The sequence below is a fragment of the Dermacentor albipictus genome, chromosome 1 (assembly GCF_038994185.2).
Source record: "Dermacentor albipictus isolate Rhodes 1998 colony chromosome 1, USDA_Dalb.pri_finalv2, whole genome shotgun sequence".
In the NCBI taxonomy this organism is placed as follows: Eukaryota; Metazoa; Arthropoda; class Arachnida; order Ixodida; family Ixodidae; genus Dermacentor; species Dermacentor albipictus.
The window spans coordinates 152991493-153015132 of record NC_091821.1 but is presented as its reverse complement, the minus strand read 5'-3'; the positions used below and the strand labels follow the sequence as shown (position 1 = coordinate 153015132).

Genomic DNA, 23640 nt, shown 5'->3' with positions numbered 1-23640 from the left:
CACTGACGAGTTGGCAGGAACGTTTGTGTCGTGCCTGACGAGTAGTTTGTTCGCAAAAGGAGCATTATCGGCAAGCGTCATATCTGCTATCGGCGACAGTTCTAGTTCGGCCCGTGCGCAATGAATGACGGCATCGTGGCGGGCGAGAAAGTCCCACCCCAGGATAACTTCGTGGGAGCACGAGGAAATCACAATAAATTCGACGGCGTATACAACGTCCTCGATGAGAACACGAGCGGTGCACGCCGCAATCGGGTGAATACGCTGTGCGCCTGCTGTGCGGAGGGCGAATCCACCAATGGGCGTCGTAACCTTTCGAAGGAAGCGACAAAGCTTTGCGTCCATAACTGATACAGCGGCTCCGGTATCCACGAGGGCAGATGTGCGCACACCGTCAACTAACACGTCTATCACATTGGTCGGGCTACGTTGAGGACTTGCGCGTTTCGACGGCGTCGCAGCCCTTGCCTCATGGACTGCGACGATTAGTTTTCCTCATCCCGAGCTTCGGGACGAGGCCGCATCGGTGATGGGGAGCGTCGGCGTGGAGAAGTTGAGCGGCGGATGTTAGCGGACCGGCGGAATGGTGGTGACGCAGCCCGAGGTTCGTCATCGTAATAAGGGCGCGGAGAACTCGCCATAGAACTTGGCCCATAAGGTGTAGCGCTAGGCGACTGCACGCGACTACAGTAGCGTGCGACGTGGCCTGCATAGCCGCACGCAAAACATATTGGTCGATTGTCCGCTGTACGCCACCGAGTCGTTGCGGGAGGTCCCATCCATGTGGAAGGACGCGTTGGACGTGGCGCCTGGTGAAGTGATTGCATAGCCGGCTGTTGTCGGGGCATAGCGAGGACTTCGGCGTACGTGAGAGGTCCCCGTTGATGGAGTGGTTGAGGCTGGGTGACGACTTCCGCGTAGCTGAGTGGCGCAGCCGTCGGCATCTGTTGGGGCCTGGCCATGACTTCGGCGTAGCTGTGAGGCGCAGCCGCAGGAACACGCTGGTGGTGCTCAGGCAAAACCTCGTGCAGTTCTTGCGCTATGACGCGGCGAAGCGGAGGCGCAAAACTCGGCGTAGGCGTGTGTACCGAATGCGGCTGTGCAAAATCCATCAACGAGAGTTGCCGGGCAACTTCCTCGCGGACGAACGCCTTCATTTCTGCGAGCAACGCTGCCTGGTTGGACATGGCAGACAAACCAGCGAGGTGTTCGTCACGTGGTAGAGATCGACGGGTCAGTGACCGCTGCCTGCGGAGTTCTTCATAGCTCTGGCACAGTGTGACAATTTCAGCCACAGAGCGTGGACTTTTGGCCAGCAGCATGTTAAAGGCGTCGTCTTCTATGCCCTTGAGTATGTTTCGGATGCGATCAGACTCCGCCATGGTCGAATCGACTTTCCTGCATAGATCCAGGACATCTTCGATATAGCTGGTGAACGTTTCGCCTGGCTGTTGAGCTCGTTCTCGCAAACGTTGCTCGGCACGCAGCTTGCGAACAGCAGGGCGCCCAAACACATCGGCGAGGGAAGTCTTAAATTCCGACCATGTCTGGAACTCTGCTTGGTGGTTGTTATACCACAGGCTGGCCACTCCAGCGAGGTAGAACAGAACATGGCTCAATTTGGCTGCTTCATCCCACTTGTTATGGTCGCCTACTCTGTCGTACGCCGTGAGCCATTCGTCCACGTCAGTGTCGTCCGCTCCAGTGTAGATAGGAGGGTCGCGATGACGAGGCACCCCGGGACACGCAGTGGGCGCAGGAGGAGGCGTTTGCTGGGAGGCGTCTTGGGGCATGGTAGATGGTATGGTACGGGACCGGAGTTCCAGGATGATCGTCTGAGGTCACCCCGCACACTCCACCAATTCTAAAGGTGTTTATTTGGCAGAGCTCGGGAGCAGCGCAACGTCGACGGGCAGGGCAGTCAGAGCTTCCAAGCACGAGAGCCGTTGCTGAGCAGGAGCGCTCGACCCACTAGCGTTTAGAGCCAGTAGCGCTGAACCCACTAGCGTCTCTTCTAAACACTCTTCGCTACACTATATATATATATATATATATATATATATATATATATATATATATATATATATATATATATATATATATATATATACATATATATATATATATATATATATATATACACGCACTGGTAGGTTGAGGACGCCCGTACGAAAAAAAAAAATGCTTTATTCTAACCGTTTCGGTCTGGTCCGGCTTTCGTCACCGAATCCATATTTATTATTTCACACACTATGCAACGTGTGTTCATAGAGCGTGCGCTAGCGTATTGTGAATACTTTCGACACATGACTAAACAATTCATCATATTTATGTAGTGCGGCTTGCAGCTCCTACAACATAACATCAATTATAGGCCTACGAGGAAACAAAGCACATTTCGTGTTTTCTGCTCTTGAGGTGTACACTCTTTAGGCGTACAGCCTTAAGCTATTTCGTTTATTCACGAAGCCTCCGAGCCGACCTTTTCAATGATAATGTTTTCATAATTACCATCATTCACGCAGCGTCAAACATTGTGCGCGCTCAAATATAACTATAAATAAAATTGTCTCTAAAGAAAATAATTTATTAAAATACAGCAAGCACATAAACCAAGATCAATCACAAGCTAACATGTCAGTGTTCATCAATGCTCCACTTGGTCGTAGAATTTCTGGAGGTACTCAAGCATGTCTACTAGCGTCAGTTGTTCCTTCAACTGATGATGCGACAGCAGCCGTGGGTCACAATCCTTCAGGCCAGCGTAGAAAGTGTTCACGCGATGCACCTCCTCGCTGGCGTTGCGTAACTTTTGTATATTCAAGGTACACGCGTACATGGTCCTTTGCTCATGCGCTGTCAAGTCGTCGCGGAAGAACTGCTTTTGGATCTGCCAATAACGAAACTCCTGTGGCGCCTTCTCGTAACGCTGGTGCATCCTCTCTCCTTCCTCTTCTGGCGCCTTCTGGCACCACTCGGTGCACCCTTTCTCGTTTCTCCCATGGCTCCGTCTGGTACCGTCGGTGCCTCCGCTCTCCTTCCTCCTCTGGCACCGTCTGGTACCGCCGGTGTCTCCTCGCTCCTGCCCCCTCTCGTGCGCTCCTCCAGCTCGACCCTTTGCTCCTCCTCGTTTTATGCAGCTTGCGTAGGCCGCGGTTTAGCTTATCGCGGGCTAATGAAAGCTCTCTCTCTTCTTGTCTTTTTGGGCTTTTTTAATATTTTCATCGAATATTTCGGTGGCCATGCGGAGACGCTTTCAATGTTTGGAAGAGCCGGGATTTGACCTCTCACGCTCTCGGCGGCGTCGTGCCTGTCTGAGGTCGATAGGTTTTCGGCCAAGTGAGCGTTGACGACGATAACCATATGTCGACAAGTCTTCATGGGAATCCGGAATGGGTTTGTTACTATAAACTCTACGCGCGGCTTCGTATCGCTCGTCCTCGGTGCTGAGCCTTCGCAGAGATTCCCAAGCTGGGTTTTCGTTGCCATTGATTTCTGTCGGGTCATTACTGACGTACGGAGAACGCACTTTCTTTGGAAACTTAACGCTTGCTTCGACGGACGGTCTTTTAGATGAGCTTGCGCGAGTGGGTGTGGAGCTTGCCGAAGCAGATGGTCTTTCGACTGCAACGGCGTTTGTGGTGCAAGCTCTTGTCGATCTTTCAGTTGTGGCACTGCTGGCCGTCGTCATATGAAGACGTTCCTCTGGATGCTTTGGTGCACAAGTGGAGGCACTACTGCCCGTCAGTACGTCATCTGTCTTGGTGCACTTTGATTCGACCGCGCCAGAGGCATTGCTCCACGTCGTTACATCTTTCTGCGGGTGCTCCGCTCCCACCCCATCAAAGGGGGTCCTATGGCTGGTCTGTAGATTAGGGTCTTGCTGGAGGTCCGTGGCGGTACTGCTGCTCGAGCGAACTGTAGGAAGATATGTTTTAAAACGCTCTGATCGGCGTTTTTGGCAGCACCTACTCACATTGATATCCTCATTCAGGATTAAATCATTATCGTCAGAGTCTTCTATGCCAAACAATGAGGTGGACGACGAAAGCAATTTTACGAAGTCATTATCAAATTCAATTTCCTCAGTATCACTGAGTCCTGCTAATGATAAAGGCGAGGCATGAAGCAAACTGTCGTTTTCAGAGTGAAATGAACTAGTGCAAACTTCACCACCGTCAGTTACTGTTGAAGAGTGTATACTCTGATTCCGTCCTACCAAGCCAGCAACGACTTGCTTTAGTGGCCCCTTTGATGACGTCAGCAACAGCTCTGGCTCCTGGCGCTTGCAGCTGTTTACGAACGGAACGGTGGGAGACGGCTTTCGAAAATGGATAGTCTCGTGTGCTTGAGCAATGTAAAGGCGACCTGATTCCGTAAAGTTTGTCAAACTTGGGTCATTATTAAGGTGAGTAGCCGGTGCGATAACGCTGCAAGATACTGCGACCGGTGCTGCGTCATGTGGACCAGCATCTTCAAAGCCGTGAGGCTCTGCAGCTTTGCTAAACATAATCTCTGAAGCCGAGTCGCGAATATTTGTTGAAGCGGCCACAAAAGAGTTATCACTCTTAGCAGCAGTGCCGCGTGTTTCATAACACTCAAACATATTGTCTAATGGTGGCAGAGGTAGAGTTCGTGTTCCGTGTTCGAGTTCATAACTAAGATTGTTTATTGAGGCCACTGATTGCGTTTCGGCAGAAAGGTTATGATTATTGTTATGTAGATCAAGACAGCAGGAGACAACTTTACTATCTGTCTTTTCTGCCAGCTCTATCAACTCCCACATGCTTGCAGAGTATTCCCTGTAATTGCCATCGATATCAGGGATAACGTTTACATTGTCCGTAAAATAAGTATTATCTTGCTGAAATACTGGGACGTGCTGAACGTCATGGACTTGCACTTCTGCATCCTTGCCGTTGGTCATTGTGGTGTAATCATCTCTGCTCAGGTGGTGACCATGGTCCTGTTCATTGTATGTAGCTGAAGCTGAACGAAGAGACAGAGCGACCTCTTTGGAAGCCGAGTTGATCGTCGAAATAGACCGTGTGCCTGTGCATTCTTTGTTACTAACACCGTAGGCGCTACCAGGAATTTCACTCACTGTTCCAACCTCATGGTCAATGGAGACTCCATCTGTGTTTCTTGTTTGAAGATAGCTAGTGGGAACTCCCGGCAGATTTACCTGTGGGTCATCCTCAGATGGTAGTCCAGGTAAGCAAGTGCTACTCACTCTTCCAAAATAGTGGTCAATACAGCACCCCTCTATGCTTCCTGAAGGGTAGCTAGTAAAACATTCCGGCGCGTTTACCAGCGGGCCAACGTCGAAGTAAAGTCCATGCAGGGAAGGGCTACCCACTGTTCCAAGATAATCATGAATACAGCCCCTCTTTGTGTGTTCTGTTGGAACGTTACCATTCAGAACTAATCGTAGATCTACCTGTGGACCATCCTCGAAGTAAGGCGCATGTAGGGAAGGGCTACTTCCAGGGCTACTTGCAGGGGTCACATCCTCTTTTCTTGTGCCTACTATGGAAACGTCTCCAATCTGAATGTCGCCTATGGCTTCTTGAAGATTCAGTCTTGGGTTCTGTTGGATAGAGTGCGCTTGCGGTAAATAGCTACTTCCAGGGCTGTTTGTGCGGCTGCATCCAGGACACCCATCCTGCTCTGCGATTGGAACGTCGTCCTGAGGCACTGCTGGCTGGTTTGTAGTATCAGCGCTGCTGGTTCTCTCCAACAATTCGTCCAAGGCGGCAGTAAATAAGGACACATCGCTATCAGTGGACTCCTCAGTTTCCACAATTTCTTTACTTCTTGTTATAGCGTACTTAATCAGGAATTCTTGAACATCTACCTGTGGGCCATCCTCGAAGTAGAGTCCATGTAGCGAAGACCTACTTCCAGGGTCATTTGCAGGAGTTGCATTTTGTTCCCGTGTGTCTTCTACAGAAACATATTCGCCCTTTATATCACACTGTATGGCTTCATGCAGATTCAGTCTTGCGTCATGTTTGACGTCAACTTCTTTCAGTAATGGCCTAATTTCAGGTCTGCCTGTGCCGCTGCTTCCAAGGCGGTTATCCTGGCCGGAGCTGACTGGGCTATTGCCCTGAGACGAAGCTGGCTCGTTTGTAGTTCTAGATCTGTCATTTCGGTCCAACACTTCGTCTAGAATGGCAATAAATGATGGCATACCGCTATCCGCGGACTTCTCATTCTCTTTTGCATTGCTCCGAGCAGCCGATGATACCTTCAGCGAATGACTATTCTCACTTCCGGTGTCGCAATATGCGCCCGAATGAGGTTTACTGTGTTCACCTTGTGCTTTCCGTTTGTCTTCCAGAGAGCGTTTCATTTCCTTAAAAAAAGGAAGAAAAAAAGCAGACACGTGTGTAAGGGATTCTATAAGGCACAGCGTGCATCAAACAGGACACATTTCAGAGTCTCACAATCCACTGCATCTTGTTCTGCATATCGCTACCTATGCCACAGAGTAATACAGTACATATTTTGCTTCATGTGCCACATCACTTGAACTCGATAGCATAAATTCAAGAAACTGCACCGCCTAAATATATCTGCTCGATGGTGTGGCAGGATATAGATTACTAGAAGTGATGTTAAAAACACTACTGAAGCATGTAATCGTCGAAATCACCTTAGCTTAGTCTCCGAGCCCGTGCTAACCCTGTAAGGCTGTCAACAAAAACTTATGCACATTCTACGCACTGTGGAAATGAATGTTATGCGAAGCACTTTGTAGGTAGCCAGCCTTTTTGGGGTTTCTGCAAGCTGTTACCAGATAGCGCAATGTGTCAGTGTAACTCAATTATAGGCTTCAATTACAGGCTAGCACGAGAAGTGGGCTGGCGACTTGGTGGTCGCGCTGTTGCTTTTTTAGGGGGCCCGCGGGCGCTCAGGAAGTCAGAGTAGATAGTGATGAAGAAGGTCCCCTAGGGGAACATCAGAAGAGCATCACCGTCGATAACAGAAAAAGGAGGAAAACAAGAAAAAGAGCTCGCCATGCAATAGGCTACATAAACATGCAGGGCGGCAGAAGAAAGGAAAAGTGGGCAGAGATTGAGGAGCAGTTACACAGAGAACACATAGGGGTGTATGCGGTTACAGAAACGCACCTTAGAGACACAGAAGAGCCGCCAGTTATTGAGAATTATGTTTGGGAAGGGTGCAACAGAACTAAGTCGGAAAGAAAGGGAGGGGGAGTCGGAACGCTCATCCATCAGGGAGCCAAATGGAAAAGAGTAAATTCACAATGTCAAGAGCATCTTTGGTTATCAGGTACAATGAGTGGGAAAGAAACTTGGCTGGGCGTTACGTATCTGTGGACCGAAAAAAATTGCACAGCGAAGAATAAAGAGTTAGTGGAATACATAAGCGCTGATATTAATGGTTTCGGGAGTGGTGCTGAAATTGTCCTATTAGGTGACATGAATGCCCACATACAGGATTTAGATGGCTATACCGACAATAACGGGAAGTCAATGCTGGACCTTTGTGAGCACCAAAACCTCGTGATCGAGAATAGAGGGCCTAAGTGTGAAGGACAGATCACGTGGGAAGTGGGAAACCGGCAATCGACCATTGACTGTCTGATGACAGAAGGAGTTCATGATAAGTTGAGAGAAATGGTCATCGATGAGGAAGGGTTTAACAGCATAGGGAGTGACCATAAACGCATCATTTTGAATATGGGATATGTAGTTGGGAAAGAGAGCAAGGAGAGCAAAATGGCCAGTCCAAATTTGAACCCTAAACAAATAGCAAATACAGTCACTAGAGTTGAGGAAGAACTTGGCAAATGGCCTAGTAAAGAGTGGGAATGTGGTGAGCTTCCAAGTGTAATAACGACATAAATACGGAAAGAGAAACAACATGTTCGTTGGAAAGGAAAAAAGAAACCGAAAGCTGGTGGAGCAAGGAGATACGAGAAGTTATCGCCGAACGACAGAAAGCATCTCAAGAGCACAGGCAGGCAAAGAAGGCGCAGTTGCCACAGGATGAAGTAACCAGTACATGGTAAATATACCAGGAGAAAAAGTCTATGGTTCAAATACTGGTGCACGCAAAATTAAAAGGTGAAAGTGAACGTTGGTTGTCAGAAATACGTGAGAAAAAGAAGGCTGCACCTAGAATATTTTGGAACTACATAAAATTATTATGCAGGAAGTCAACAACAATACAACAACATATCCTAGACGAAGATGAAAACAGACTGGAAGCAGAAGTGGCAATAAATTACATCCGAAAAGCAACAGCCGAATCTTTCCAAGCCAATGACGAGGTTGTACTTGATTAAAAGAGTATGAAACAGACCCAAGTGGAAAAGGAGCTGGTGCTGACAAATTTAAACTGGAAGAAAGCGGAAGAGAAAATTCCTGAGCGCACAGCCACAGGGCTAGACGAGGTTCCCGTTAGGCTGATAAATGACTAGGACCAAAGAGTAAGGAAGCTCTGGTGAAAGCAGTGGAAAAAACTTTAAAAGATAGACGAATACCAGACAGTTGGCGAAAAGGTAGAATGAATTTAATTTATAAGGGGGAGAAAGACAGAATTCACTCGTATAGACCGTTGACCATTACATCGGTAATATACAGGCTAGCAATGCAGGCAATCAAATTAAAGCTTCAAGCATGGGCAGAGAATAATGGCATTTTGGGAGAGCTTCAGAATGGCTTCAGAATAGGTAGGCGTTGGGATGATAACTTGTTTGTTCTTACTCAGTGTATTGAAATATCAAAAACAGAAAGCAGACCGTTGTATGTGGCCTTTTTAGATATTACAGGTGCCTACGACAACGTAGACCGCAACATCTTGTGGGATATTCTGGAAGGGGAAGGCTTAGGTAACGATTATCTACAGCTTTTGAGAGAGATTTACCTAGAAAATACCGTTTGCGTTGAATGGGAAGGGATGAGGAGCGAGGAGAAAGTTCATATCAACAAAGGACTGAGGCAGGAGTGCCCTTTATCCCCGCTGCTGTTTATGATGTACATGGTGAGGATGGATAGGGCGCTAGAAGGAAGTAATATCGGGTTTAATCTCTCATACAAACAGGCGGGTACAGTAATAGAGCAGCAACTCCCAGGTTTATTTTGTGCGGACGACATTGTGTTGCTAGCTAACAAGCAAAGTGATTTGCAACGTCTGGCTAATATCTGTGCACAGGAAGGCAACAATTTAGGTTTGAAATTTAGTGTTAGAAAATCAGGTGTTATGGTATTCAATGAAAACAGTGAACAGACAGTGGAGATACAGGGCCAAGAAATACCTCGGGTAACAGAATATAAATACCTTGGTATATGGATAAACGAAGGCAATGGATATATGGAAACACAGGAAAAAACCATAACACTAAAGGGGAAGAGAAATGCAGCCATAATGAAGCACAGAGCGCTATGGGGATACAATAGGTACGAGGTCCTCCGAGGTATGTGGAAAGGTGTAATGGTTCCAGGACTTACGTTTGGAAATGCGATTGTTTGCTATAAATTAGGGGTACAATCAGGACTCGACGGGAACCAAAGGTCAGTGGGTCGCCTCGCATTGGGCACTCACGGGAGGACTACAAATGAAGCTGTGCAGGGTGGGCTGGACTAGATTTGAAGTGAGGGAAGCTCGCAGTAAAATTGAGTATGAAGAACGGCTGAGGAATATGGAAGAAAGTAAATGGGCTGGGAGAGTGCTCAGGTATCTGTACAGGAAAAACATTGATTCACAGTGGAGGAAAAGAACTAGGAAGCTTACCAGCAAGTATGCAGCCTGTAGGGTGGACAACACAGCAACAAAGAAGGTCAAGCGGAAAGTCAGAGAGGCTGAATTAATCTCATGGGTGGTGGCAATAAAAAAGAAACCTGCCATGAGTAACTACTTAAGAGGAAGAAACGAAATCAGGAAAGGAACCATTTATGATAACTCGAAGGGAAGCTCATTACTTTTCGAAGCGAGATCGGGATGCCTTAGAACACGCACCTATAAAGCGAGATATAAGAAGGAAGAAGAAGCATGTGCTTGCTGCGGTAAAGCTAAGGAAACTACGGAGCATGTTTTATTAGAATGTGAAGACGTCTACCCAGCGGTCGATTTAGGCACCACTGGCTTCCTTGCAGCCCTTGGGTTCAGAGGGTTCAGAGGTTCAGATGTCCGCATTAGACATTAGTAAGAGGCGGCTGGAGGATTGGTGGAAGAAAAGTAGGGAAACGACAAAAGACGGAGACGTACAAAAGCACAGTTCGCAATAGGGGGTCAGAAAATTTGGTTGCGGGAGTTCATAGATGTTTTTTTCTCTTTTTTAACCTAGGTAGGACATTGGGCAGTATAATAGCAAGAGCTTGGTGGCGTAGCCCACTGTCCCGTTCCAAAGGGGACGCTCATAACATTCCTTTCCTACTCCTTGCACCTTGCTCCTCGCATTTCGCTCTATAGTGTCCTTAGTTATGCCAACTAAGGTGGAGCTCATCTCCGGGGACACTATCGACGGAATGCCTGACCTCCCTACTCAGCCCCTGTTTTGTTTTCCGTCGTTCTCCTGTCTGTCTCCTTCGATGACTGTTCATTTTCCTCTTAACGAAACTGTTTTGGTACCGATTTCAAGGCTCTCGCAGTTATGCAGTCGTGCAGCAGTCAAGCGGACCGAGCGCTCTGCTCCTGTTGCCCGACGCACTGTTGGACCAACCTGATACCTCTGATGGGAACTGATGTACATGAACCAAGGTGCGAGATGCACCACAAGACTTCAGTGCATTTACCGTTGCGTTAGTCGATGGGGAGCCAAACTACCCATTGCCAGTCCGTTCCATGTCTCTTGCAGTCATGCTGACCCAGAGATCTGCTCCTGCTGCCCGGCATCCCTATGGATCTGCCTAAGACTCCTCTGTTCCTGACCTCTACTGTCGTCCTGTTTTTTTCTTCTTTCCTTCTTGCTTCTCTCTTATTCTCTTTCTTTTCTCCCTATAGTTCCTTCTTCCTACCTTTCTTTTGCACTGTGTCATAATAAAGCGCTGGCCGGAATATCGAGACGACACATGCCGTGCCAATGCCGACTTTTACTTAGGCACTAATACCTGATCCCTACTTTTGTCCGATATTCCTTTCCCGTTGGCTTACCTCGGTTTTTTTTTCGATTTTTTTTTGGCAATTGGCTTTTTCTCACATTGCACTTTGGGTTTTTACCCCACTTCATTTATTTTCGATTGGCTTTAACCTGATATACCATGGTGGTGCGGGTTTCCCTAATTTTTATTTAGGTTGTTTTTCATTAATTTGAGGGGTTCACAAATACGCCTCTACAACGAAATGACCAGTATAAAATAACGAACACATAAAGCCAACAGACAGCGAAGCCAAGGAAAGCATGGGGAAGTTAGCAGTGGTTGAAATCGAAATGTATAAAATAATGAGGAAAAGTGAAAGTGGATGAAAAGACAGATAGCCGCCGGTGGGTGTATAACAAAGTGTTTCGTACGTTCCGGCCGAATTCTGATCTTATACTGTTACGGCTGGACTCTGTGATGGAAGGATTTGTGTCACGCCACCAAACCCACGGCGAAAGCCCCGAAGTTTCAAGTACAACGAGTCGCCCGCGACTGTTGCAAAAATCCTAGGAGGTCGAAATGGCTAAAAGACGCAAGCGCGAATTCTCGCCTCCTTCCCCTCGGCGCGCGCGACGCCACGTCTACGCGCGCCAGCGCATTTCTCTCTGCTTCGCCAGTGACGCTCGAAAAGTTTATTGAACTGACTTCCATGTGCTAAGCGGCGGCCGCAAGCGCGGAGATAGTCCGCTCCATCCTTCTCATGGGCGAGGGCGTTCCGGAGATCATGGCCTCCGAGATTTGCGCGCGCTGGAGGGTTCCGGCCGTCCCATATCGCACGGCGAGAGCGCGAGTTTGGTGGTGGCGTGGCCGGCTTCTACGCACCGCGGCGCTCGCACCCGAGGGCTTTTCATGCGTCGAGGAGGTTTTCGCGCACGGCAGTGCTGTTACTGCGGCTTGGACGAGGTGAGAAAAACAGGATTTTGCACTGCTGTATGATGCCTTACTGATTAGGAAATGATGGCTGAAGGTGTATGAGGGGCGAAGCACGTGCTGGCGGCTAATTATTCTGAAATGCGTTACGTTTTTTTTTTGTGTGTGTGTGTGAACACATTCTCCCACTACATTCACGTCAGTTTTTAGAGGCGTTGTATATCTGCAAAAGTTCGTCGTGAGACGGGTAGAAAGTATGAAAAGTCACCAATCAGCCCCTTTCATTGACCTTTTGAACTACGTATCGAGTGTCGGTTTCGTTAGCGAACGAACAAACCTAACTTGCAGGACTAAGTGTGCTAGTTCAAAGGGAAATATTTGAAGTGTCACTGAGAGTACAAACACACAAGGAATGTTTCAGCTCAGGACCAGCAAGCTTTAATACATGTTTCATGGCGGTATAAAGAAAATCTGTGCGTTCTGCTGCGTGCGTTTGCTTGTCATTGCCTGATGTGTGCCTCAGTTTCACGGCAGGATGGAGCGAGAAATAGTGCGCGAAGCGTGACATGATAAATTATGCAATCATTTACTCCTTTATTAGCATACTATAGTTGCCACCCAAGCAGGCATTATAATAATTATGAACAGTATGATTAAAGGGTTAATTACACCGAACACAAAAATCCGCGCCTCTCATCAGCGGGTCTCATCTCATTCGTGTCTGCTTACGGCATGCTTTATTTTATTTGATCTAAGAAGATGTTTACTAAATGAATAACTTACACACCTTCAGAAGGCATTAGATAAGAGAAAACTACGGTCATATCAACGTAGAACGAGCGGTATTCAACAAGGCAAAAAAAAGCATCAGTGTAACAAGAGTTTTATTCACACAACGTAATAACGGCCGAGATAAATGCATTCAATATAAAGAAAACGCAGATCCCTCGCATTGTGGGAATCGATGCAAGCGAAGCTTTATATGCTGATATTTATATTGATAATAATTAAAATTGATGTTGACGGCGAATGTTTAATTTCTTCAACGTTTGGTCAACATGAGAGTGATGAGTTGATGTTAAACGTTATCTTGCGTGCACCACTGCTGTTTGTCTGCGTGGAACACAAAACACAATTGAGAGGTGTTGCTTAAGGCGTCGTTGTGCGCCATATTTTATAACCTCTGAGAGGGTTGAGCATTGTCATTGCCTCACATGGCACATAGCATCTTGGCAGTAGCATTAAACTAGAATTGAATTATGAGGCTGTACGTGTCAAAACCACAATCGGATCATGAGGCAGGCCAATAGTGGCACACTCAGGATTAATTTTGGCACCGTGGTGTTCGTTAACGCGTCTCTAAATCAAAGTGCGTGAGCGTTTTTTATTTCGCCCCCTTCAAAATTCGGCTGCCTCGGTCAAATTCGCAACCTCGAGCAATGCCATAGACGCAAAACTATCGCGGCGGGCACAGGAGTGTTCATTTCACGTGCGACCGCTTCCGTTATGTCACCTAGACTCTGCGGTGCGCTTTAATTAATGCGGCTCTGCTTCTGCACGCCCTGCGTAAGTTGTCCGCTAGACATATTTGCATTGTTTTATTTTTCAAAAATAGCAGAAACGCACCGTACCGTACATTGACCTCAAGTTTACCCAGCGGTTCCTTGGCTTCTGACGTCACCTTTTCACTATCTCCCCTCTCTATTTGTATGGGAACTGCGAGCGAAGAGTGGCAAGGCTGTTTCGCGACTGCGTCGGTTCTACCCGTTCTCTGCCCTCCTCTCTTCCATTCTGTCTAGCTTCCCTCTGGACTTGCACGTTCGTAGAAAGGTAAGCGCTTGCGGGGGGGGGGGGGGGGGGGGGGTCATGGATAATTACAGCTGTCAAGAGGCTAACATGGCGACGACCCGGGAGCTCCAGTGGGTATTGTGCACATTTGACGGGGTGTGGTCCAAACGAGTTCCTCGCGTCGCTTTTCTTCTCTGCCACGCTCCTTCTATGTATATACACACACTCTGGATCGCCCTCCGGCGCGGTGTGCCGCCAGCAGGAGCCACGGCAGCAGCAACAGCAGAAGTGACCAAGTCGAAGGAAAAGGCAAAACAAGCTTCGCTTTAAAAGTACAATTAATATGAAAAACAGGGGCCGTATTCTGCGACGATCAGCTTGGCCGAAATTATCGCCTTGGCTATCAGGCGCGCACTAATTGACCGGTTCCGCACTGCGTCATACGATTTTGCTCAACCAGGCAATCAGCGCGCTCCTGATGGCGATACTATCGCCCGGGCGATACTGTCACCGAAAGTGATCGTCGCAGAAGGCGTCCCCAGGTAAAAGTACTCATTGTAAGATTTACTAGCAAATATTACGCGAAGATCATCGCACTGCAGAGTGGGCGTACAACGCACCACTTGTCAAATCACTTGCTAAGTCACCGCCATGGAGAAGTGCAAAAAGACAGAAGGAAAGAGGGTAAAACAAGACAACAACAATTAACCTGTGCCATCTACAATAAGGAACAAGTTCAGAGGCAACGACTGGTATTGAACCCACATATGATATGTTTAAAAAATCTATTAATAAGCATAAGTACTATAATATCAATGGATAATAATATAGAGGAGTACTGAAAAAATAAATGCTCTGGAGAACTAGATGGTTGAGACTTCAAAATGTTCAAAGCAGAGCTGAAAAACTGTCTGGGATATATCCTGCGAAAATCTTCCGCAGCACGTGAATAGAGAGGCAATCATGACGTCGAAATCTCGCGCGGTCTGTCTCTTACGGCCGCCTCCACCCGCGTGGGACGGACGGACGGACGGACGGACGGACGGACGGACGGACGGATGGATGGATGGATGGATGGATGGATGGATGGATGGATGGATGGATGGATGGATGGATGGATGGATGGATGGATGGATGGATGGACGGATGGATTCCAATGATATGAGCGTTCCCATGGAAAGGGGGTGCTTGCGCCACCAAGCTCTTGTTCTTATTTTGCCTAATTTTCTACCTATCTTTTTGAACACAAACACACGCACACACAAAAAAAATTCCGAGAATAAAACTTTCTGAACCACAACTAGAAACTTTGTTTTTGTACGCCTCCGTGGTTTGTGGTCTCCCTATTTTTCCGGGGTGTTCTGGGCATGATACGGCTTGAGACGGACGTGTCTGTGCGGGGTTGAACAGATGATGACGAAGCCAGCAGTGGAGCGATTTCGTAAGTGACATCAGTCACGTGGCGGCACACGCGATATGGACTGGTGTACTGGAAGAACAGTTTTTCGGAGGGTCCGACACGTCGTACTGGGGAGCAGAAGGGCGAGCGATCTAGGGACAAAATGGGTGGTCCTGTGGTGGGTGTTGTAGTGAGAATGCTGGTTGATCCGGGATTTAGAAAATCGAGTTCGAGCAACTTGACTGCACGTTCGGAACGGGCAATAGCATCTCGAGTGTATTCAGTCGGCGGGCATTCAGAAGAAGGCATCAGTGTGTTCGTGGGTAATGTAGGGCTGCGACCGTAAAGAGAAAAAACAGCGAATAACCAGTGGTCTCATGTGTGAAAAAGTTGCATACGAATGTCACAAAGGACAATGCAGCGTCCCAATCCTGGTAGTTGTCAGAAATATACATGGCCAATATGTCGGTAAGTGTTCGCTTCAGGCGTTCTGTCAGGCCATTAATCTGTGGATGGTAAGCCGCAGTCAATTTACGTTGTGTCACGCAGTATTTTAGAATACCATCGATCACCTTGACAGGAACTGTCTGCTCCGGTCACTTAGCAGTTGCCGAGGAGCCCCGTGCTATAGTATGACGTTGTGCAGCAAGAAGTCTGCAACCTCGGTGGCACAGCTAGTGGAACGTACATGCGTAATGGCAAACCACGTCGCATAATCTGTGGGAACGGCGACCCACTTATTTGCAGAGACGGATAGGGGAAACGGGCCGAGTAAATCGAGGCAGACCCAGTTAAATGGCTTGTACGGAATGTCCAGACGTTGAAGATGGCCTGCAGGTGGCACTGTCGACTTTTTCCGGTGCTGACAAAGGTCGCACGAGTCCACGTTGCAGCGCACTGAGCGGGACATCCCAGGCCAATAGAAACGGTGTCGTGCGCAGTCGTATGTATGTGACACGCCGAGATGTCCCACCATTGGTGCGTCGTGAAGCTGCGCAAGAACAGTGGAACGGAGGTGGGCCGGGATGACAAGCAACAGGTCAGAACCGTCAGGGAGTAAACTGCGATGATATAATGGAACATTTTGGAGAACAAAAAGCCCGAGGGAAAGATCAGGAGCGTTAGCGAACAAATTTTCGATGATCTTGGTTAGGGACGCGTCAAGGCGTTGCTCGGTACCAAGGTCGAAGAGTTGAGAAATGGGAAAAACGCAAGGGCTGGAGTCGCTCGAGTCAGTCTCCGATGGATCTACGAGGTGTCGGCAGAGCCACTCGGCATTCTGGTGCAAGAGACAAGACTTGTAAACGACCGTATAAGAGTATTCTTGATGTCGCAGTGCCCAATTACCAAGGCGACCAGTGGGATCTTTGAGGGAAAACAGCCAGCAGAGAGCATGGTGGTCGGTAATGACGGTGAAGGGTCGGCCTAGGGTTAAGGGCGAAATTTGGCGATGGCCTTAACAAGAGCGAGATGCTACCTCTATCTGCGATAGAATAGTTTAGCTTAGCTGAAGAAAGAAGGCGGCTGGCATAAGCAATAAAGCAGTTCTGACCATCCTGGCGTTGGGCTAGAACTGCGCCGATCGCATGGCCGCTGGCATTGGTACGGATTCCCGCGACCGCACATTCCTCAAAGCGAGCCAACACTGGAGGTGACGTCAGTAGTCCAAGCAGGTGTGAGAAGGCGAACGCTTGTTCAGAACCCCAGGAAAACGCTTAAGGCAAGTTAGGGGCCGTGCTTTTCTTGCAAAATATTTCACAAACCGCCGAAAATAAGAACAAAGGCAAAAAAAAATGAACGGACTTTCTAAGTAGAACGGTGTGTCAGAAAGTTGGTAATGGCGCTAATTTTGGCAGGGTCAGGTCGTATACCTGTAGCATCGACAGGATGGCCAAGAACAGTACTCCCTCACCAGAGCAGGATTGGCCACGCTGGTGCAGTACTTGGCCACAACCTCCTATATGAACACAACAATCGAACCCCGGCCTACAGTCCCCAGCAGCTGCGAAGCAACCGACCACGGCGGCGGTCAGACCTGCGACGCAGCAGAGGGTGCTAAGAATCACTGGCTCCGGATAGGCCGCCATTGGAATATGAACCTGGCAACGTTTAACGCTAGAACGTTATCTAGTGAGGCGAGTCTAGCAGTGCTATTGGAGGAATTAGAGGGCAGTAAATGGGATATAATAGGGCTCAGTGAAGTTAGGAGGCCAAAAGAAGCATATACAATGCTAAAAAGCGGGCACGTTTTGTGCTACCGGGTCTTAGCGGAGAGAACTAGGAGTCGGATTCCTGATTAATAAGAACATAGCTGGTAACATACAGGAATTCTATAGCATTAACGAGAGGGTGGCAGGTGTTGTTGTGAAACTTAATAAGAGGTACAAAATGAAGATTGTACAGGTATACGCCCCTACATCCAGTCATGATGACCAGGAAGTCGAAAGCTTCTATGAAGACGTGGAATCGACGATGGGTAGAGTGAAAACTAAATACACCATACTAATGGGCGACTTTAATGCCAAGGTAGGCAAAAAGCAGGCTGGAGACAAGGCAGTGGGGGAATATGGCATAGGCACTAGGAATAGCAGGGGAGAGTTATTAGTAGAGCTTGCGGAACAGAATAATATGAGGATAATGAATACCTTCTTCCGCAAGCGGGATAGCCGAAAGTGGACGTGGAGGAGCCCGAACGGCGAGACTAGAAATGAAATAGACTTCATACTCTGCGCTAACCCTGGCATCATACAAGATGTGGACGTGCTCAGCAAGGTGCGCTGGAGTGACCACAGGATGGTAAGAACTCGAATTAGCCTAGACCTGAGGAGGGAACGGAAGAAACTGGTACATAAGAAGCCGATTAATGAGTTAGCGGTAAGAAGGAAAATAGAGGAATTCCAGATCAAGCTACAGAACAGGTATTCGGCTTTAACTCAGGAAGAGGACCTTAGTGTTGAAGCAATGAACGACAATCTTGTGGGCATCATTAAGGAGTGTGCAATGGAAGTTGGTGGTAACTCAATCAGGCGGGATACCAGCAAACTATGGCAGGAGACGGAAGATCTGATCAAGAAACGCCAATGTATGAAAGCCTCTAACCCTACAGCTAGAATAGAACTGGCAGAACTTTCGAAGTTAATCAACAGGCGTAAGACAGCTGACATAAGGAAGTATAATATGGATAGGATTGAACATGCTCTCAGGAACGGAGGAAGCCTAAAAGCAGTGAAGAAACTAGGAATTGGCAAGAACCAGATGTATGCGTTAAGAGACAAAGCCGGCAATATCATTACTAATATGGATGAGATAGTTCAAGTGGCTGAGAAGTTCTATAGAGATTTATACAGCACCAGTGGCACCCATGACGATAATAGAAGAGAAAATACTCTAGAGGAATTCGAAATCCCAAAGGTAACGCCGGAAGAAGTAAAGAAAGCCTTGGGAGATATGCAAAGGGGAAGGCAACTGGGTAGGATCAGGTAACAGCAGATTTGTTGAAGAATGGTGGACAGATTGTTCTAGAGAAACTGGCCACCCTGTATACGCAATGCCTCATGACCTCAAGCCTACCGGAATCTTGGAAGAACGCTAACATAATCCTAATTCATAAGAAAGGAGACGCGAAAGACTTGAAAAATTATAGACCGATCAGCTTACTGTCCGTTGCCTACAAACTATTTACTAAAGTAATAGCAAATAGAATCAGGAACACCTTAGACTTCTGTCAAGCAAAGGACCAGGCAGGGTTCCGTAAAGGCTACTCAACAATAGATCATATTCACACTATCAATCAGGTGATAGAGAAATGTGCGGAATATAACCACCCCTTATATATGGCTTTCATTGATTACGAGAAAGCGTTTGATTCTGTCGAAACCTCAGCAGTCATGGAGGCATTACGGAATCAGGGTGTAGACGAGCCGTATGTAAAAATACTGAAAGATATATATAGCCGCTCCACAGCCACCGTAGTCCTCCATAAAGAAAGCAACAAAATCCCAATAAAGAAAGGCGTCAGGCAGGGAGATACGATCTCTCCAATGCTATTCACAGCGTGTTTACAGGAGGTATTCAGAGACCTGGATTGGGAAGAATTGGGGATAAAAGTTAATGGAGAATTTCTTAGTAACTTGCGATTCGCTGATGATATTGCCTTGCTTAGTAACTCTGGGGACCAATTGCAATGCATGCTCACTGACCTGGAGAGGCAAAGCAGAAGAGTGGGTCCAAAAATTAATCTGCAGAAAACTAAAGTAATGTTTAACAGTCTCGGAAGAGAACAGCAGTTTACAATAGGCAGCGAGGCACTGGAATTCATAAGGGAATACACCTACTTAGGGCTGGTAGTGACGGCGGATCCGGATCATGAGACGGAAATAATCAGAAGAATAAGAATGGGCTGGGGTGCGTTTGGCAAGCATTCTCAGATCATGAACAGCAGGTTGTCATTATCCCTCAAGAGAAAAGTATATAATAGCTGTGTCTTACCAGTACTCACGTACGGGGCAGAAACATGGAGGCTTACGAAAAGAGTTCTACTCAAATTGAGGACGACGCAACGAGCTATGGAAAGAAGAATGATAGGTGTAACGTTAAGGGATAAGAAAAGAGCAGATTGGGTGAGGGAACAAACGCGAGTTAATGACATCTTAGTTGAAATCAAGAAAAAGAAATGGGCATGGGCAGGACATGTAATGAGGAGGGAAGATGACCGATGGCCATTAAGGGTTACGGACTGGATCCCAAGGGAAGGAAAGCGTAGCAGGGGGCGGCAGAAAGTTAGGTGGGCGGATGAGATTAAGAAGTTTGCATGGACGGCATGGCCACAATTAGGACGTGACCGGGGTTGTTGTAGAAGTATGGGAGAGGCCTTTGCCCTGCAGTGGGCGTAACCACGCTGATGATGATGATGATGATGATGATGACTATTCTCGCTTTCCAGAAGTGCTGACGCTGCAAGGGAGTTCAAGTAACTCAATCATTGTTGCGCCAAAAAGTGTCTTCGCTCGCTTTGGGATCCCGGTGGGGTTGTGTAGTGATAATGGACCTAAGTTCTCAACTCGGGAATTTGTCGGTTTTTTGTCAGAATATGGTTTCATTCACCGCACTAGCAGCCCGGTGTTTCCTCAGCCAAATGGTGAAATAGAACGCTCTGTACGTGCTGTGAAAGAACTGTGGCGTAAGAACGATGACCACTACATGGCCTTGTTCGTTTACCGAGATACACTGGGAACATCCGGCTTCAGCCCGGCCTCTTGATGTGGAGATGCCTCCCGACCACATTGCCAAAGCCTCAGACAACGTTGAAACCACAGTGGCCCGACAAAGTGGCGGTCCGTCAACGTGACACAGCCGCACGGTAGCGACAGACAGCAGAATATGATCGACATCATGGAGTAAGGAGCATTCCGTGTATGTGACTGGGTCAGGACGTATGGGTGACAGGCGTGCAATGCGCAGCGAAGGTACCGAGCCCTGGCCAACGGCATCGCAGTTATGTTGTCGAGATGACAGGAGGAGACCTGGTCCGAAACAGGCGTCATTCGGTGCCCTATGGATTGTCTGCATCGTCGACCCACAGTGATGGGCATGGAGCTCTGGAAACAAGAAACATCAAAGCACACTCCAGATGCACTATAACTAGTGTCGCCTTGCACAACTGTCCAGACTCCATGCTGTACTAATTCTCTACGCACGCGGTACGGGCATGGAATAGTTCCTCCTAGGAGACTGGGCTTGTGAATTGATTCCTTCGACAAGGGTGGATGTAGTGTCCGAGTAGACTACAGTGACCCTACGGATCATGTGGACTACCTGATTAATTTGTTTCTTCAGTAGCGTCAAGGTATATGTCGCCTTCGTGTTGGCTTGGACGTGGAGTCAAAGTAATCATAATATGTTTACCGTACTTAGAAGTTCACCCTCACGCCGACTATCGCTCGGCCAAGCAAAGGGAGGTATACCACCTGGGAACACTGAGCGCTGATTGTTTCCGCTCTACCATTCTGGTGTGCGCCCTGGGTGAGGTAGTTGCGGTATCCGCAGCGTTACCATGATAAGAGCCTATGTCGACCCAGTAGACCAAGTTTTCTACTAACTTGAGCCGATGGCTATACGTTCGCCTTCGTGATACCATTATGGCCGTTGCATCGTCACGCCAGCTTTGTAATCTGACTCTCGCCTCTGATTTTTGCGTGACACTTTCGCTCGAGCCGGGTGGCACGCGAAGAAGATCCCGGCATCTCGGCAGCAGAACAGCGTGTGGTGGTTGCGTAGGTTCAAAGAGCCATAGAAAAGCAAGTTTAACCACGAACGTTGATCTCCGAGCGTCAACATGCTGCCTTCTCGTTCCTGCTGTAGCTCGTACCGTACTTTCACGTCACTTCTCGTCATTACCAGGTCGCTTAATCAAATGAGGCCTGCCGTTTCCTGCGGTGCACATAGAGTGCGAGTGCGGCAACGCTGCATCGACTTCCACTATGGCAGCGTCATCACAGATCGGCCAAGACGAGCAGCTGCACCACGCCACTCGTCCGAATGGCTATAAAAAATGGTACAGTATCACCGTCAAGCTAACCGTTTGTGTCTTCCGAGTGATACCACGTGCTACCATCATTGAGAATTTGGCTTCTGCATTTATTAACCCTCTCGCACCTCCATGTATCTCGTTCACATACACTTGATCCTTCATAGAAATCACGCAATCGTCGTTACCATCGTCGTCGTCTTGCTGCTGTCATGAAACACACGGGCTCTCGCGTTAATTGTATGCTCCGTTCCATACGTAGCAGTCGACGCTGTGGAGGCTAGAGAGACCTGTTGCAATGGCTTAGTTCGCACTTGAATATAGTTCGATGTTTTTTGACCGCAATTGTGCACAACTGTTTCTATAGGTTCCGTTTTGAATGAAGCATGTTTTAATCCTTAGAAACAAACAGACTGTGGTATACGGCTGCTAATGCCGTGTTTTAGATAATTCTTATTTTTGTTGTTCTTTTCTACTTTCTTATTTGCAACCCGTCGCGAAGAGCCTCACGTGAATGGTTGCGCGAGCGAACGCTGTTGGCCCGCACCGAAGCATAGACGGAACGCGCGAAGTGATAACTTTTCTTGAACGAATTTCTAGCGCAAAAAATGGGTAAGGCGTACAGACACGGACACAAGAGAAGTGGACAACTCGAGAACCATTTCTCTTCCCTTGTGTTCGTGTCTGCGCACCTTACCCCTTTTTTGCATTATGAATCCTTACCAACTAGTTCAGCTTTCTGTAGTTCTGAACGTCTAGCGTAGCTTCCTATGCATGGAACGGAGTATTGTTCACTGCACTCGCGCCACACAAACAAATCTGGGGTAAATATAGGTGTTAAGATGTGGTTCGGGGAGCAAGTTAAAAATTCTTAGAGACGCTTCCGAGGGCAGCAAGGGACGAACGGCAACACTCACCGCACACCAACATATATTATTTACACGAACACATCGGTGAACCTAGTGACGCTTTGCGGAACCCCAAACAATGCTGCACAGCCATGCAGCTGCCTGCAAAATGCTTCGCATACCGTCGATTCCCACAGTGCATGGGATCTGCAATTATTTTAGTCGACTATATTAAATAAAAGATGAAGATGCGCTTCAATACGCACGAATAAACTGGTGCTGGGGTAAATATAGGTGTTAAGATGTGGTTCGGGGAGCAAGTTTAAAATTCTTAGTTAGAGACGCTTCCGAGGGCAGCACAGGACATGGGGAAAAGCAAGCTCAAGCGTTCCTACACTAGGATTGAGGATTGCACGAGTTGGTATTGCATTCTAAAGCTGGTACAGCGCTACACAGCGTTCAGAGCGACTATCTCCGCGCACTCACAGTTAGGTTGATGCTGCGTCGCTCGACGGAGTCCCTCCGACAGCGGTTGGCTTCCCGAACGTGGACACCCGACTCAAGCCAACGCGTCTTCCTGGATCCTCAGCTCCGCCTCGCTGCCGACGGGGTCTCTTCGCCTCATCTAGGCTGCCTGAGTGACGCGTTTCTTGCCGATTCGCTGAGTGCTCTTTTGCGGCGCTTGCTCATTCGTAGTTTTATTCTTGATTTATTATTTCCCTATGCCGCATGTGCACGTGCAGGGAGGTCTCGTCCTTTTCGACGATGTAGGCGCCGCGGAGCACGTGCTTCCATGTTTTGCACGCCACTTCGTCGTCGTCGTCCAGGCGTCTCTTGGTACTTCCCCACAATAGGCATAGCCATCGGCTACTACTGGTTTTAAATGCTTTTCCTTACTTTTATTTTACAACAGGATCCAAAATTAAACGCCTTTCACTTCTTAATTGTAAAAAATCATCCCTAATTCCCTCTGATGATTTTCGACACTTGATTTTCCCTATGAACACGGGCAAATGCCTTCTACGGTAATGCGAGGTGCTGTTGAGGCGCCCTCACAGCGAGCGACAGTTATGGCACTGTACTTTTCAATTTCCT

The 23640-nt window shown here is 47.9% G+C and overlaps 1 long non-coding RNA gene across 1 annotated transcript; it reads right to left on the bottom strand.

Annotated features, from left to right (window-relative positions):
* Positions 1-2566: 2566 nt before the first annotated feature.
* On the bottom strand, positions 2567-23298 carry LOC135902975 (uncharacterized). Its single transcript, XR_010564672.1, has 2 exons — positions 23032-23298; positions 2567-6361 (listed from the first exon to the last, which is right to left on the bottom strand). It is a non-coding gene; the product is annotated as an uncharacterized lncRNA (long non-coding RNA).
* Between the last annotated feature and the right edge of the window lie 342 nt (positions 23299-23640).